This window comes from Aegilops tauschii, chromosome 4, assembly GCF_002575655.3.
Source record: "Aegilops tauschii subsp. strangulata cultivar AL8/78 chromosome 4, Aet v6.0, whole genome shotgun sequence".
NCBI classification, from domain to species: Eukaryota; Viridiplantae; Streptophyta; class Magnoliopsida; order Poales; family Poaceae; genus Aegilops; species Aegilops tauschii.
This window is the reverse complement of record NC_053038.3, coordinates 528,328,317-528,344,110: the sequence shown is the minus strand read 5'-3', so window position 1 is coordinate 528,344,110 and position 15,794 is coordinate 528,328,317.

The window sequence follows — 15,794 nt, the reverse complement described above, 5'->3', positions numbered from 1 at the left end:
TGCAGGATTTTCGTAGGAACACAATTCCTATGGTATTCTTTCCCTTCCAACCGTTCGGAACACGGGAAAGGTGAATAGTGTTTCATAGGAAAGCTGGTCTGGTAGTACTGATTCCATAGGATTAGAAACATCCACGCGCTGCTCATTTTTTGGGCAGAAGCCCGAGGCAGGCGTTTGCTGCCATGCGTTAGACAGGTTGCTGTGCTGTGTTGCCGGAATAAAAAAAATCAACCTATGTGTGGTACGTGAGGTGAGGACAAGAGTAGTCACTGTGCAGCTGAATAAACAAATAGCATCTCATACTGCCAAGCATGCTACTCTAAAAAAACAAATCTGTACATTTCGTAGTCCATCCGAACACATTCTCTTGAGAGTTTCCTCCGGTTCGCTGTTCCGTAGTTGTATACCTACATTCCTTTCCTATTCCTCTATTTTCATCAAGACCTATGTTTTCTGCCCCTTTATTCCGAACGGAGCCTAAATATTTGGTATAAGGGCATGGGACAGTGGGTGCACCAGCAGTCCAGCACCATGTACGTAAACAGGGGCATAAAGTGGTGATTCATAGTTTGTTGCCCCGAGAAACAAACATCCAAGAAACATATCTGGGTTGGTCCCATTTTTGTTCACTCTAGCCACCTAATCCTATGTGTGGATAGCAAATCTAGTCCTGGTCATACCACTGTGTACAGCATTACCCCTATATTTCCCTTTTCGACCAAGAGACTGGTTGGATGACCAGTCTGTACTACTTTCACTCCCTTTCCTTCCTGTTTGTACCAAGTCCGATGTACATACTAAATTCCCCCACCCCCACTTTATGTCTTGTTTGAACCAAGTACTCCCTCCGTCCGGAATTACTTGTCATCAAAATGGATGTGTCTAGAACTAAAATACATCTAGATACATCCATTTCAATGACAAGTATTTTCGGACGGAGGGAGTACAAGATTCGACTCCATGAAGTAGCTTTACCTTTAACAATAGAAGAAAAAAATATGTGACGTTGGACCATCCGATCGAGAGGGGCTGAGAGGTAGAAAATGATGCACATGCAGCGATGTAGTGAGCTGGGGAAGTAGAGCTAAGGTGGTTTTGATTGAAGATATACCTGAATGTCGTCGGGATGTGGATAGGTGGGCGGCGGGAGGCCGGATCCGCCCATAGGCAACAACGAAGGGATCGGAGGACCTCCCGCGCCGGCGCTCGGCCAAAGATAATGGTGCGGCCGGCAGTGGGTCTCCTCCCGCGCTGTCGATGACGGCCTAAACGCTGCCCCTCCTCCCCTTCACCGGCGGAGGGGGATACGTCCGGATCTGTAACCAGCGGTGAGGATAGAAAGCCAGTGTTTTTTGAAGGGAGAAAGACAGTGTTACTACCCCTATCTTGTTTAGATCTGGAGAGGATGAGAGTGTGTGAATAGAGCAACCCTAGCAAGCAAGCGCGGAGGCTCCGGCCTATATATACGTAGTGGGGTAGTTTTCCTTTTTCACTCCATCAAAACAATCGTTTAAAATTTTGTACTACTACATGCCAGGTCACGTTTTTTTTAGTTGTTGATTGTTTTTTGAGATAGCTACCCGCTTGTTCCAAGTGGTGTTACGGTGTGCCAAGTCACACTTTGTATTGTTCAAGTCTGGTACTACATGTCCCTCCATTAAATGAACAACCAACCCCTCGTAAAAATTGTGAACAAGCCCACGGCTAAAATTAGCGGAAACGTGGGTTTCCCCAACATGCATTGTTATTTATATTTTCTACTCCCTCCGTTCCTAAATATAAGTATTTTTTATAAGCCACACCTAAGACAATTTTTTTTATTAGCAGTGAACTCCACATGTCATAGACACAAAAATTGTGGCAAGATTCCCTTAGGCAAGCCAAAGTGTGTCTAACAATTTGAGCAACTCAGGTTAGGCAAGTGTGGCAAGTGTGGGAAAAATAATGTGGCAATATAAGACAAACATAGTCACAATCCAAACAGCCCCGTAATTTTTTGTGACATGCATGAAAATTTGGTTAGTTAAATTTATAGTCAAAATTTGGCAAGGTGCATCAAATCAACACATGCAAGTATCAAAAGGAAAGTCACGGCATGCATGCATGCGTTGTACTACCTCCGTTTCCAAATATAAGTCTTTTTAGAGATTGCAACAAGTGACTACATACGAAGCAGAATATGTCTACTCCTACATACGAAGTAGCCCATTTTAAATGTGTAAAAAGACTTATATCAAGTGCAGTGCTTTGATGTGTCGCGTCAACTCGTACAAGACCCAGAAATTGGATTACTACAACGCCCTCTCCCTCGCGGACTGAACTCCGGTGCCTTAACTGCACCTGACTTTGGCTGCATGACAGGAGGGCGAACCACCTGTTGGGCCCACCTGTCATAGACGCAAAGGCAGGAGCAGTAAGTAGAAGCTTTCACTACACGCTATCCCTCCCGCACGAGGTGGACGGACATGCAGCAGTGGATTCGATACTGTAGAAGTAGGAGTAACATCATTGTTCGTCTTCTCGAAGACGCGAAGAGCCAAGCGCAACCCGAACGTGGCAGTTGCGAACGCTCGCGTGGTGCGGTTCCTTGGAGTACTAGCCAGGCTCTTGCATGAGACAAAATTGCTATTGTTTAACAATTAAACTCCAATATCCATTGGTTGATACTCATTCTGCATAGGTCCACGCACTTAGCACCGTTTCCTCCTGGGGTCACCAATGTTTATTTGCTAATTAATAGCATTGCATGCAATGAACTAGCCATTGCAAGTCATTAAAAGCATGCACACCTCTCATCTCTTATTGGTTGATATGTCAAGAAACAAGAAACAAGGTAGAAGTTAATGCACCGCGCCTAAGTGTTTTGGGACTATTTGGTTTTCGTAAGATGACTTACACACCTAGACGGAGGGAGTAGTATAGCCCTATAAACCGGAAAGGAGTATTTGCCTTTCTAGAGATTTCAACAAGTGACTAGACTACACCGTGTGCAGTACTCCCTCCCTTCCGGTTTATAGGGCCCAAATCTCAAATCTCATGAACCAAGGCATTTTGCGATTGGAGGAATGTATCTCGTACTTTACAAAACTACCCTAATTAAACTCATGCATTAATTACGTAGTTCTCTCGTTTTCCTCTCCGCCTTGGTCGCGGTGCACAATATTGAGCACTCCTATATGACTAGCCGCTCTATCTACATGCGGGACATTTCAAAGCATTCGGGCCCGCGTGCCATCCACCAAATCACAGCGAGGTGCTACAGTCGAGACTCACCTGTCACCCCGGTGTGGCCGTCATGACCCGTCATATCACAAAACCCACACCTTTACCAGCAGCGGTAAGGTGGCCTCCAAGTTGGACTGGACGAAGCAACCATCATTTCACTGGAACGCTCGTTCAAGCCCTTTCTTCCCTTTCTTGAAGAAAACCTCACTCCACGCTACTCACTTCTGCCATTTTTCTTCTGTACCGACGAAGGAAAGGTGGGCAAATCAGTTATGCTGCTATATTTTCATTCCAAGAATCTTCTTTTTGCGAAGCACCGACCGATTCTCACATCCTATTCTTTTCCCGTTTTCATTGCGATTGTGGTTTCCTTTCGATTGCTTTTTGTTTGTCAGTTCATTGATGGATCCTGGAGCACTAGGCAAAGAGTTGCCGGCGGACAACCCACTGGAGACAGTGATCTCCAGGAAGCGAGCACCGACCAACGAGTTGACCATGTTGGCGGGCCAACCCATGGAGACGAAGAACTCCAAGAAACAAGCACTGGCCAAAGAGTTGAGGACGTTGGCGGACGAACTCCTCAAAGAAAGTTGGAAGAACAGCAAGGGCCCCATCGTGCCTACCCCAGGAACTCTGATTGCCACCTATGTGAGGCTCAAGACCGAGTTTGAGGAGATAGTCGCCATTGAGAAGTAGTATTCCCCTGGCAAGGTGATGGCCCCCATCGAGGACGAGGAGATGGCCCCCGGAGGGATGAGATCCCCCGGTGAGCTGGACAAGGTAAAAAATAATGGCTTATTACCATAGTTGTGGTTTTTGATTATTTGCAATGTGCTTGCTAATATGTTAGGGTTGTGCAGGTGCCGGTGGACGTCCTTGATGATTCCGATGTCGTGGCCCGTCCTGTTGGCATTGCCCCGGAGATTGATTCTGATGCTGCTGTCCATCCTGTGGACATCGCCCCAGAGATAGATTCCGATGTCGCGGTCAGTCCTGTGGACATCGCCCCAGAAATCGATTCCCATGCCGCTGTCCGTGCTGTGGTCATTGCCCGAGAGATCGATGACAAGAAATAGTTGGTCGCGCTAATCCTTCAGGGTAGTTTGCATTGCCCTGTGTTTAATTACCAGAACGATGCATGTTATCAAACCATCTTAGGGCTAGTGCACTGTCTTGTGTGGGCGGATCTTGCTACTTTTGTTTGATAGTGAATCATACGATGAATCATGCGAACCCTCTCCGAGTTATGGAAACAGATGTATCCTCGCCAGCTTTTGATGTAATATATGGCATGCTTAGATGTAAGTTTGAACTGTTTATCATATCAGCAGGGCTTGTTTGATGATTCTTGGTGTTAGTAGGCTAGCTACTGTGCGAGCTATAGTACTTGCAAAACACTCACCGAAGAGAAACGTTGGGGCTGATGAGCTCATGGTACGCTTATACTTATCCCTCGTCGATCGACCAATAGCCTTAGCTCCTAAAATTGTAGGCTTAGCGATCGATCAAACAATAGTCGGCATACATTCAGGCCTCATTTGGTTCATAGGGTAGGAAAATCGTAGCAAAAGTACAGAGAACGTGCAACACAAAATCATAGTAGTGCAGAGACGTACTCCCTCCGTTCCAAAATAGATGACCTAGGCGGGCTAGTTTGGCCTAGTGGGTTTTAGTGATATGACGTGGTACAGTGCCGTCCAGTCTTCGCGTGTGGTAGCAGTATTGCGGGTACAGTAAGTTTTCTTGAAGAAGCGGAATTCAACGAAGTCATGATGGTTCCTTCGTCCGAACAACTTACAGTGGGAAAGGTTGGGCCTGCGATACGACCGGGGTAGACCAGGATAATTTTGTGCATGGCAGGTGGACCAGGATGGTCGACGTCCCACATGTCAGCGAATGAAAGTATTCTTTCCGATATAGAGGACGAGCAACGAGTATTCATTGTTTATTTTTGATGAAAGCTATTGTCTCCACTGTTACGACGGAGGAGTGTGAAACATGGCAGCCCAGTGAACTTGGCATGTGCACCACTCCCTCCTTCCTCATGTAATGCCCAGGTTACAGCTTTTTCTCACTTCCTCTCTATCTATTTCCTGTCAAATGTTTTTTACCTTTCTTTTTTAAGACACAATTGTTTTTTATGCCTTTTTTAGAATTATTTTTGTATACCTAGGAGCACGTGTAGAGACAGGCTCTTGCAGAGCCCACTCCTTGACTTTGTCAATGCCTCTCTCTCCTCCACATAAGGAGTACTACTTGCTATTCATGCATGCGGCGGGCAGCTGGCGTCTTGAGGGGCCAGGGTGGTGAGAGCGGGCTCCGGAAGCGGTCCGGACTCCAGCATGGCCCACCTCACATTATCACCACATATTTCTTGGAGTCCGTGCGCGGCGGGCGGGCGATCTCTTCTCCCTCCCCCGTTTCTCTCTTCTCAGCCGACGCCCGCCGAGCGATTAGATTTCGGCTATCAACGGTTTATTCAATTACGTTCCCACATGTCAGTGAAATTGCAAGACAACGCGTGTCCCCTCTGGTGAGCGGCGTGCGAGCCGGACTGTCGGGGTTGCGACGCGTACGAGTCGTAAGTGTGCCGCTTTTTCCTTTAGAACTTGCGAAGCGTAACATTTTCGCGCGATCGATAGATAGAAATCCCGAACAAAATGACGAGGGCGGTGCTTTCCCGCTCGTTAGGCGGGCTAGTTCGAGTGATATGATGTGCTACAGTGCCGTCCACTTGCTCCATTTTTATGTAAGCAAGAGTTTACACTCTTACGCGGGAGGAGTGCGAAACACCGCGGATCTGATTTTGATCGAGGGATAACTGTTCCCTGCCAAATAATGGAGGATTGTTAGCGATTATAGCATGATAGTTAGGGCATCTCCAGCGCTGGCCCACAAATTTACACCGGCATCTGTCCGAGGACACTGATGGATGCCATCCGATGCTGCCGGCATACCTTTCGACAACTATATGGACTAACCGGACGAAATTCGTGCAAAGAAAGCAAATTTCAAATTAACCGGATGAAATTCATTACATTTCGAAAACTTTTCCTACAAACTGGACGAAATTCATTACATATTTCGCACAAACCATACTAAAACCTACTGTAAACCTAATCTAAACGATCGCCGGCGCCCGACCACCATGTCCGGCCATGAACCCGAGAAAGCCGGCCATTGCCTTTGCCTCCTCCTCATCCGCCTCGATAACCTCCTCCTCCAGAGCGGCGGCGACCTACCATGTACTACTGTTCCTCGCTGCCGGCTGCGCCTGCGCACGCGCGCCGGCTTCGTGGTCGTGGCGGCGGAGGGCGGCCGGGGGCGGGGGGGTGCCGGCGATCTCCTTCGTTTGCTCCTGCGACAGTACGTCGAAGAGAGCTTTGGAGCGTGCCCAGAGCGGAGCCGCCGATGTCCCTCGTCTGCTCCTGCGACAGTACTTCCAAGAGAGCTTCGGAGCGCTAGGAGGCCATGGTTGAAGTGGTGCCGACAGAAGGAAGGGACCGGAGGAGAATAAGTGTGGGTCTTTGGCTATGGCTGGGAGCTGGGGCTCAAGTTAATATAGCGGGCGAATGGCAATGAGCCGTGGCAGACGGATGGACAACTGGCGCCGGAGTAGGTTCATTGGGCGTGAATGCGGACGCTGCTTCAGTGACTTAACAGCAAATGCGTTTGGGTTACTGACATGTGGGCCCAACGGGCATCTGGCCCGCATGTGAGTGACACACCAATTGCACCTGCAGTTAAGTCCGGTGAATGCGGCATTGACATTCTGGAGAGACGGTGACCGTTTTAGGCGGGAAGCGCGCGCTAGCGATGGAAGGGGTTTCGGTATGCAGTGGCACTAAGATCGGTCGCTCATGATAGAACATACTTCGTACCATACTACCATAGTACCCTCTCTAGCTTAGGCTGTTTTATAGATTGTCCTTGTGATGGACGATATACATGAGCAAGGCGGTCCGAGTATGACCGTTGGTGTTGAGCCAGGTGAATACATGCTCGGCGTTCGCGTAGGCCTCCATCAAACGTCTAAACAGTAATGTCAGGCACCGCCGGGGCGCGCAGGTGATGGGCTCGCCGTTTGCGTTGCGCCATGAGCAGGACTTTGATTTAGAGGGCGACGTGCATGCATTAGCATGCTTTGACAGCGTGAGCGTGAGTGTCTGACACGAAGTATTTCATTTTCATTTGGCTGACGAGGGTGCATTGCAGCGACGAGTCCGTGGTTTGATTCCCCACATACACATAATTTTGGTTTTTACAGTATTTCTTTCTCCATTGACAGGTAGGCCCGCGTAGATAGATAAAGAACACGAGCTGATGAGGCGCATGCGGACTGTTTGACTGGTCAACCAGACAAATACGGAGCTATACGCTGAGCCAGTGACCGTATAATCACCATATCTCGTATACAATGATCAAAGTGAGCTATCAAGACAAGTTCGATGACCGCCAATGCATTTTACTCGGTAATAAATGACCAGGATTGAAGGGGAATCCAATTTGCTTCGTCTTCTGTCCTTGAGCTCTTGACAAACCAATGCACTATACGGTTGTCCGGCCACTCCACCCCAGAGCTCTCACCAAGCGTCGTTCATGCCACCGCGCCGCACACTAACCGGTAAGGCAGCGATGGCATCCCGCCGCGCCGAGTTCCTCGCCGCCCACGACCGCACACAAAATGGTAGGGAAGCGATGGCATCCCACCGTGCCGAGTTCATCGCCGCTCGCGACCTCACAACTATGTGGGAGGAATTTGAAGATGCCAAGGCCGAATGGGTGGTAGAGCAAGAGGCGGCCAAAGCCGCATAGAGGGAGCGGAAAAGTCAGAAAGCACTCAAGAAAAGAGAGGCCCGCCGCCGCAAGAAAGAAAAGGACGCACGCGCTGCTGCGGAGAGGTCAGCGGAGATCCAAGCACGGTGGGGTTTCGCCGACAACGCCGGGAAGGAGAACGACGTCGTCTGGCCAGCATGTGAGAAGTAGTAGTACTAGTAGTTAGTGTGTGTGTCTGTGTCTGAGTACGAGCACGTACCAATACTACTAGTTACTAGTGTAGTTTTTAGAGCAAATTACCAGTACATTAGCCTAGACTAAATGGAAAAATTCCTATCCTAAGCATCAAATGGCATCTCTTTCTCTATAGGAATTGAGATGCATGTCATCTCACTTCCTATGATTTTCATATTCCTATCCTATGAGCGAAAGGAGGCCTCTGTTGGAGTAACTAATGTAGCTAGCAGTACTGCTGGTACAGTAGTTTTCTTCAAGAAGCGGAATTCAATGAAGTCATGATGGTTCCTTCGTCCGAGCAACTTCAAAGTGGGAAGTGGGCCTGTGATTTGACGGCTCATTAGTCATTGTTACTGCAGCGCGACGACCTGGGTGACTCTCCCTTGGAGTTCTGCGTGCATGGCAAGTGGACCAGGATGGTCAACGTCCCACATGTTGGCGAACGGAAGTATTCTTTCCGATATCAAGGAGCAAGGAAACCGCGTGGTATAGTATCACTGCTGATTGGTTCGCAAAAAAATAGTATCACTGCCGATTTATAATTATTTTTTATTTCTGATGAATTCTAGCGTTTCAACTCTTATGACGAAGGGTGCCAGACACGACACATGCTGGATGTCCCACACATCAGCGAAAGGAGTGGGACATGAACAGCGTGGTAGAGCCCAGCGTAAAAAAACAGCGTGGTAGAGCGTCTCCACTTCTGGGTCGGAGACCACACGTAGTAGTACTTAGTGGTATGAACGATACAAAGTGCGACCTGGAGAGAAAGACACGTCTAGTTGGAAGGTCTCAGGGCATACACGTAAACAAATATAAAAGTTAATATGTGCCTCCAACTAATATAGTAGTAGTAGAGTACTTAGGCACGTACTCCATAACATCACCGTGCATTGCACGTACAACATTTAGTGGTAGTACGTAGTAAGAGACAAATGCCTCCCAAGAGTTCCCTTCTTGACCTACTTTTGGGTGTTTGGTAGAGTGTATGGAGGGTGCATGAGTCCACACTAGTTTAGCACAAATACACTAGAAGCATGCATGAAGAGAGCATGCATGAAGAGGGGTGTTGAGTTGAGCATGCATGAAGAGGGAACAACTATGCTGAGACGAGAACGCAACCAAACACACCCTATATGCCACGCATGTTCATACCATTTGTGCCTTTCTACTTCACTTACTGCGCTACATTACTCAGGTTCGTACGTCCACTCCTGGGTACATGTCCGTCTCGTAGTTTCAGTCCCACGTGTCCTTCATATAGATGGAACGATCCTTGCATAACACGTGCACCTTGATGCTAGATGTCTCGCGTGTTGGCAAAAGGATGAACAAAGCTCATGTAGAAAAATAGATTGGAAGAACATAGATTCCGGACGACCGAGAAGGAGCAAGGAACCTCGTGGTGGAGCGTCTGCACTCATAATATTTAATATTATTCAGCGATATAAAATTAACCAATCATCTCCATAGTGGACTGGAAGAGTACGAAACACGACAACCCAGTGTAGTTACATCATACTAGTACATGGCTAACCCACGCTATCACCATATTTCTTGGCTTCCGTGCGACACCTATCTCTAGTAATCCAGCAGCCTGTATCGCTTCTCCCTCCTCATCTCTATCAAAGTGCGGCGGGCTGGCGTTTCTGCCGTCTATTGAGGTCGGTTAACTATCACATGTTAGCGACATGCCAAGAGCATTCTAAAAAAATTTCCTTTCATGTTCCGTTTTCAAAAAGAAAAAAATCCTTTCATGTACGAATTTGCCTGTATGCTTTGAGCAACTTGCATGTCCTATACTGCTCCTGTTTGATACTCTAACTTAGCTAGAGGTTAGACTAACTCATGACTAACCCTGAACTAACTGTAGCCAAAGAGGTGTTTGGGTGACAGGGTTAGATTGACAATAAATGCAGTTCATGGAGAGAGAAAAGTGATTTTTCAGTGGTCCCAATGAGAACTATCTCTAGTTAGCACCTCTTGGGTGGGATAGTTTTTTTTGGTGGGTTCGGTGCAACTTGCTCCAATTTAAACCCTCATGCTTGGATACTTTAGGGCTATTTGAGCCCCAACTAGCTCAAACTAACTCTAACCCATGGATCCAAACAGGGCCTATGGCCAGTCTCGACGCGGAGCAGCCGCGTGCACCGGGAAGCAGTGCTCTCTCGGCCGTCGCGCCACTTCAAAGCCGGCGCCAGTGAGAGGTCGCCTCCGCTATGGCCGAGCATTAATGCGGCACTGACGCTCCAGGGCGACGCTGACCGTTTCACGCGGGAAGCGCGCGCTGGCAAGGGAGTATAGGTTTTGAACCGTTTCAGGTGTAGTACTGGTAGTTTGCAAAACTACTCAATTATTGCACTCAGTTTCCTAAGAAATTGTGGTAAAAAACGTTACTCCACTGCCCGCTTCCCTTCTCCTTCCTCTTCCACCGCCCGCGCACGTCCGCGGGAAGCGACCGGTCAACCCTTATATAGGAGTGCTAGCACAAAAAGATGCATGCATGACCACTAAAATTTCCATATTAAAGCGCCGCTCCGGCGGGAGTATGGCATATGTTGTTACCTTCGGCCGGCCCATGGCTACCGGGCGACGGTGACCAGAGAAGAGGCGGCGGGAGGGGAATGAATGCAACTACTGTTTGGGTTCGCCTCCCGGCTTAAATAAATGCGCAGCATCACGTGTACCCGCGGGTGCACAAATTGTAACATACATGTCTGCTTAAGTGGGCGTCACGTAACTGGTGTGTGTGTGAGAGAGATTCTGAGAGACAGAGTGCGTGTGTGCGACTCTACTCTTCGGACATGTACTCAACCTTTTGCATCGGGATATAAGTATAATGGTATTTACTTTAGCTAGTGATTTACGTGGCCATGTTAACGTGGTTGTGTCAAAAAAATGTCACTTCTTGCTCGTGATTTGCGTTATATAATTACAAGCAAGATTCTCGTGCATTGCACGGAACATCAATATGCATTTTTTTACAGAACACCTGTTGTGATTGACCCATGCAGGAGTAATCCCATGTGTAAAAACTAATGATATCTCGAGAATTTTATCGGAAAACTGGTATATCGAGAATGTCATCGAAAAACTGAAAGATGAGAGATAAGGCGAGGAGGAGTGGAGCGTGGTGGTGACTGGTGGTCGGAATGGGCGGAGGCATGGGGATGGAGGGCGCCGGCAGGCGGCAGCGGCCACCATGCATGCTAGATTGTTCCAGAGACTTATTCCTTTTTTAATTGCTGAGCAATGAGGTTGCGGGAGATAATGATGTGGAGAGAGGTGCGGGTATCTTTTGTAAAATTATCATAGTTTTCTTTCTATCCTCGGATATAGATCATACGGTCTGTATTACAAGATGGCAGGCACACCATCACCGCCAACTCGTTTTTTTATAAGGGTACAGATGATAAGTTTGCTGACTTCTAAAGTAAAGTGGAATTTGTCCATGTTATGCAAGTAAATAAAGGTGATTGTTTATCATACGGGTAAGGTTGGATGAAGGGTGGTAGGAACAAATGCTCCGCCTAGAGCATGTGTGTGTGAGATGGAGTCTTAGTGTGTGTGTGTCTGTGTGTGTGAGAGAGAGAGAGATGGAGTCTTAGTTTGTGTGTGTGTGTGAGAGAGAGAGAGAGATGGAGTCTTAGTGTGTGTGGGGGGGTGTGCGTGCGTGCGTGCGTGTGTGTGTTTGTGTGTGTGTGAGAGAGAGAGAGAGAGAGATGGAGTCTTAGTGTGTGTGTGGGGGGGTGCGTGCATGCGTGTGTGTGTGTGCGTGTGTGTGTGTGTGTGTCGCGGGGTCCTCTGTGGCGGATGTAATTTAAGTGTGCATGGCTTCATCATAGAGAGGTGATGCGTATGGCACAGGCCACCAACGATGGGGTGCGAGAGAGAAAATGCTCGTAGAGAGGGAAGAGAAGGTGTGTGCGCGTGAGAGGAGTCGACATCGAGAGAACGTGTTTGTTCGAGAGACACCGAGGAAGACTAATATATATCGATGGTGCATGTAGGCGGGAATTAAACAAAGGGATGGTCTTATTGGTTTCGGGGATATAGGGGAAGAGTGGGAGGCGGGGGGGGGGTAGCTAGAAGGAGATTGTTAAGTGTGAGTGTGTGTTTTACCCATCCAGGCGGAAGTTATGTGCACAAAAGAGGAGAACGATTCGATGTGGCGTTAGGATTGAGGGTAATTAACTACGTATGGAGACATAGAGACCTTGAACGTGCATGTGTGAGAGGTATACATGTATACGTGGGATGTGTGTGTGTGCGCGCGCGCGCATGATCGAGATAAAAGAAAGAAGACATAAGTCATAAGATCAACGACATGGGAGAGACGGATCGGTATGACAATATGTATGCATGTGAGAATGCAGGGAAGAAGGCCCGACAATTGAGCATGTGTTTTTGTCTTTAAGAGATAGTGGTGTGGGCTAGAGCATGCATCTATGGCGAGTAGAGGGAGTGAGGCGCAACGATTGTGCAAAAGAGACCAACCTATAAATGCATATGTATGGAGAGACATATATAGTGTGGGTGATAGGAAGCAAGACTCCGTGCGAGAAAGAAATGTTGACGGAGAAACTACAGATAGATACAGAGATGGAGATGCTAGCTAGAGGGACGTCCGCTAGTTTGGGTGTTGGAGATGACCGTCGGGTGGTTCAAAGGGTGAAGTTATATATGTGTGTGAGAGGGCACTTCACTGCATGTAGAGAGAAACATATGTAGTGTGCGTGATAGGAATCAAGAGTGAGGGCGAGAAAGAAGGTTGATGGAGAAACAGATAAATAGAAAGATAGAGATGCTAGCTAGTGTGCGTTAGAGATAGGAGTCGAGAGGATCAGAAGGCTGGGTTATGTGTGTGTGAGTCACATACAAATAGATATCAGAGAGAAATGAGATCCAGAGAGACAGAGTTTTGTGTCTGCGAGAGAGAAAGATATTTCACAACGAGAGTGATAGCTAGAGAGACATACGAGGGAACGCAAGATATCTCTAGGGAGAGAGGGTGTGTGTGAGCGACATACAAGAGAACAATGGAGAAATATGAGACCCTGGGAGACAGAGTTTGTGTTTGTGTGTGAGAAAGAGACATTGAAGAGGAAGAGTCGTAGGTTCTCATATCTAAGGAGCGAAAGACATCTCTGTATGAGGGGTGTGCGAGTGGCACACATGGGAATAGTAGAGAGAAATGAGACCCCGGGAGACAAAGTTTTGTCTTTGTGTGAGAGAAAGAGATTCCACATGGAGAATCATAGTTAGAGACACATAGCAGGGAGCGAGATATACTTAGAGAGATATAGAGTGATGAAGCTCGAGGGAGAGAGTACCGTCAGTGTGTTACGAAGATAAAAGATCATTGTCGACATACAGGTAGCACGAGAGATACCTGAGAGACGACGAACGCGTATAGGTCTAGAGGGATAGTCCTATATAAGCATGAGTGATAGCTATATGAGACGAATATCTGGATTAAAGGGGATTCAAATATTTAAACTGGAGATCACGACATCGATAATATCATAACGCAAATTGGTGTATCAAACATGCATATTCATTTGAATTTGGGCACACGTGTAATGCTATATAGTTTATCAATATTGGTGATCCATAGATTCTTCAATTACAAACAATGCATGGTTTATATGCAATTAATGTCTAAACAGGATTACACTATATGTTGCGTGTGTGAAACACATTATACATGTTTGAGAAGTAAAATAACCCGCATGAAACACACATTAATTGGAGACAGTTAGCGAGGAATGCATACATTGGATTTCAACATAAAGTGGTTTCAAATATTTGAAAAATCCAAATTGATGGATACAACCTTATGAATCTGAGATCATGCCATTTTTAAACCATATTTATGTATAAATGGTGTTGTGCTTTTGAAAGTATATATAAAAAATGATGTATATAGAATGTAATTCCAATTGAAAATGGATCCCGCCCGAAAAAATAGAATACAAACGGGATTCGAATTGAGTTGGCACGGTAAACGTGCACTCTGCAAAATTTGAATGAAGCGGGGAAAGTCGTTGTAACCGCCCGAAACCAAAATCTGCGAGATGGAAATCACTACTGTCTATCCCTGCCACGCAAAGCCTATCTGCTGGATTTCTATAGGTTTCGATAGGGGTAGGTTTGTAATTTCACTCAAACGTGACGTAACCGCTTCTCACCCGGATTCATACACGGTGGGCGCCAAAACACAGTGTGTCCTCGGCCGAAATCGACTCCCTCCCCGATTCATATTCATACACGGTGGGCGCCAAAAACAAACTCTCGTCGGCAAATATTCGGTGTATGCGAGATTACCGTCCTATCCCCAACCGACTAATGTTGCTGTGATGTAGTAGAAATTTGAAACGGGGGCTAAGTTTGTAAATTTCCTCGCATTTGAGACAAGCGCGCCCTGAATACATGGTTCCCCCCTTCCTCTCTACCTCCCTTTTCCCCATTCGTACTCCGTGGGTGCCAAAACACCCTCTCCACCCCACCCTCCTCCGTCCGCCGCCGTCCACCACCCCATCCACCGCCGTCCTCCTCCACCATGCCGGAGCTGATACCCCGACGCCGCCATCCATTACAAGAGATCGACCTCTCTCATCCACGGCTTCGGACCGGGATCCTTGCATCCCGTCCTCTCGCTTCATCCCCGCCGTCGTCCACCTTGCCGGTGCCGCTCCTACAACTGTCTCGTCCACCGCGCCCCGCCGCCACCGTCTACTCTCCTAGATCTGCTTCCACGCCGCTGACAGCCATCGCTACCGCAGCACCGTTAAATTCTCAGCAGATGCGTACACGGCGCCGCACCAGAGGCGGTACTCTTTCGTATCTGCTCAACTTATTTATCGCAGCAAGAAAATAGATCGCCACTGCTTTACTCTGATTTCTTGTCTTGGTTGCAAAGTTGCCTTTGTCCGGTTTGCACCTTCAGATCCGCCATGGCACGCTCAACACTATACTCCCAATGCTTATGGTTTTCCCCTTTTATATTCCACACTAGTTAAATCACAGTAGACTAAATTTCCAAATTGGGTCAGTCGATTTTTCAGAGCTCGCCGGAGTTCGCCGGTGCGAACGAAGGGGCTCAGGTGGTTGTGGGGCCTCGCCGAACGAAGAAAACTCGATGCGGGTGGGGGTTGGGGCGGGGGTGGGGGTGGGGGTGGCGGAGGAACACAGGCGGCGGGGGCCGGTGGAACGGCCGGCAGCCTGTGCGGTGTTCTGTATGGGAAGAATCAGAGACGAGGAAGAAGAGGGGTTAGGAGACGTAGGATCTTCATCCAACCACCTGAAATGGTCGAGAGACAGCTGTGAGTTGCATTCTTAATGCGCTCTGGTTCATCATGTGTGGGCACTGCGCAACCAACATTTTATTATCCAAAATCTGCTTGCTCTTCTTTACCATGTTCCTCTTCCGTTCTTCTTTAATATGTACTCTCTCCGTTCCTAAATACAAGTCTTTGTATAGATTCCACCATGGACTACATATGGAGCAAAATGAGTGAATCTACACTCTAAAATGTATCTGGATACATCTGTAT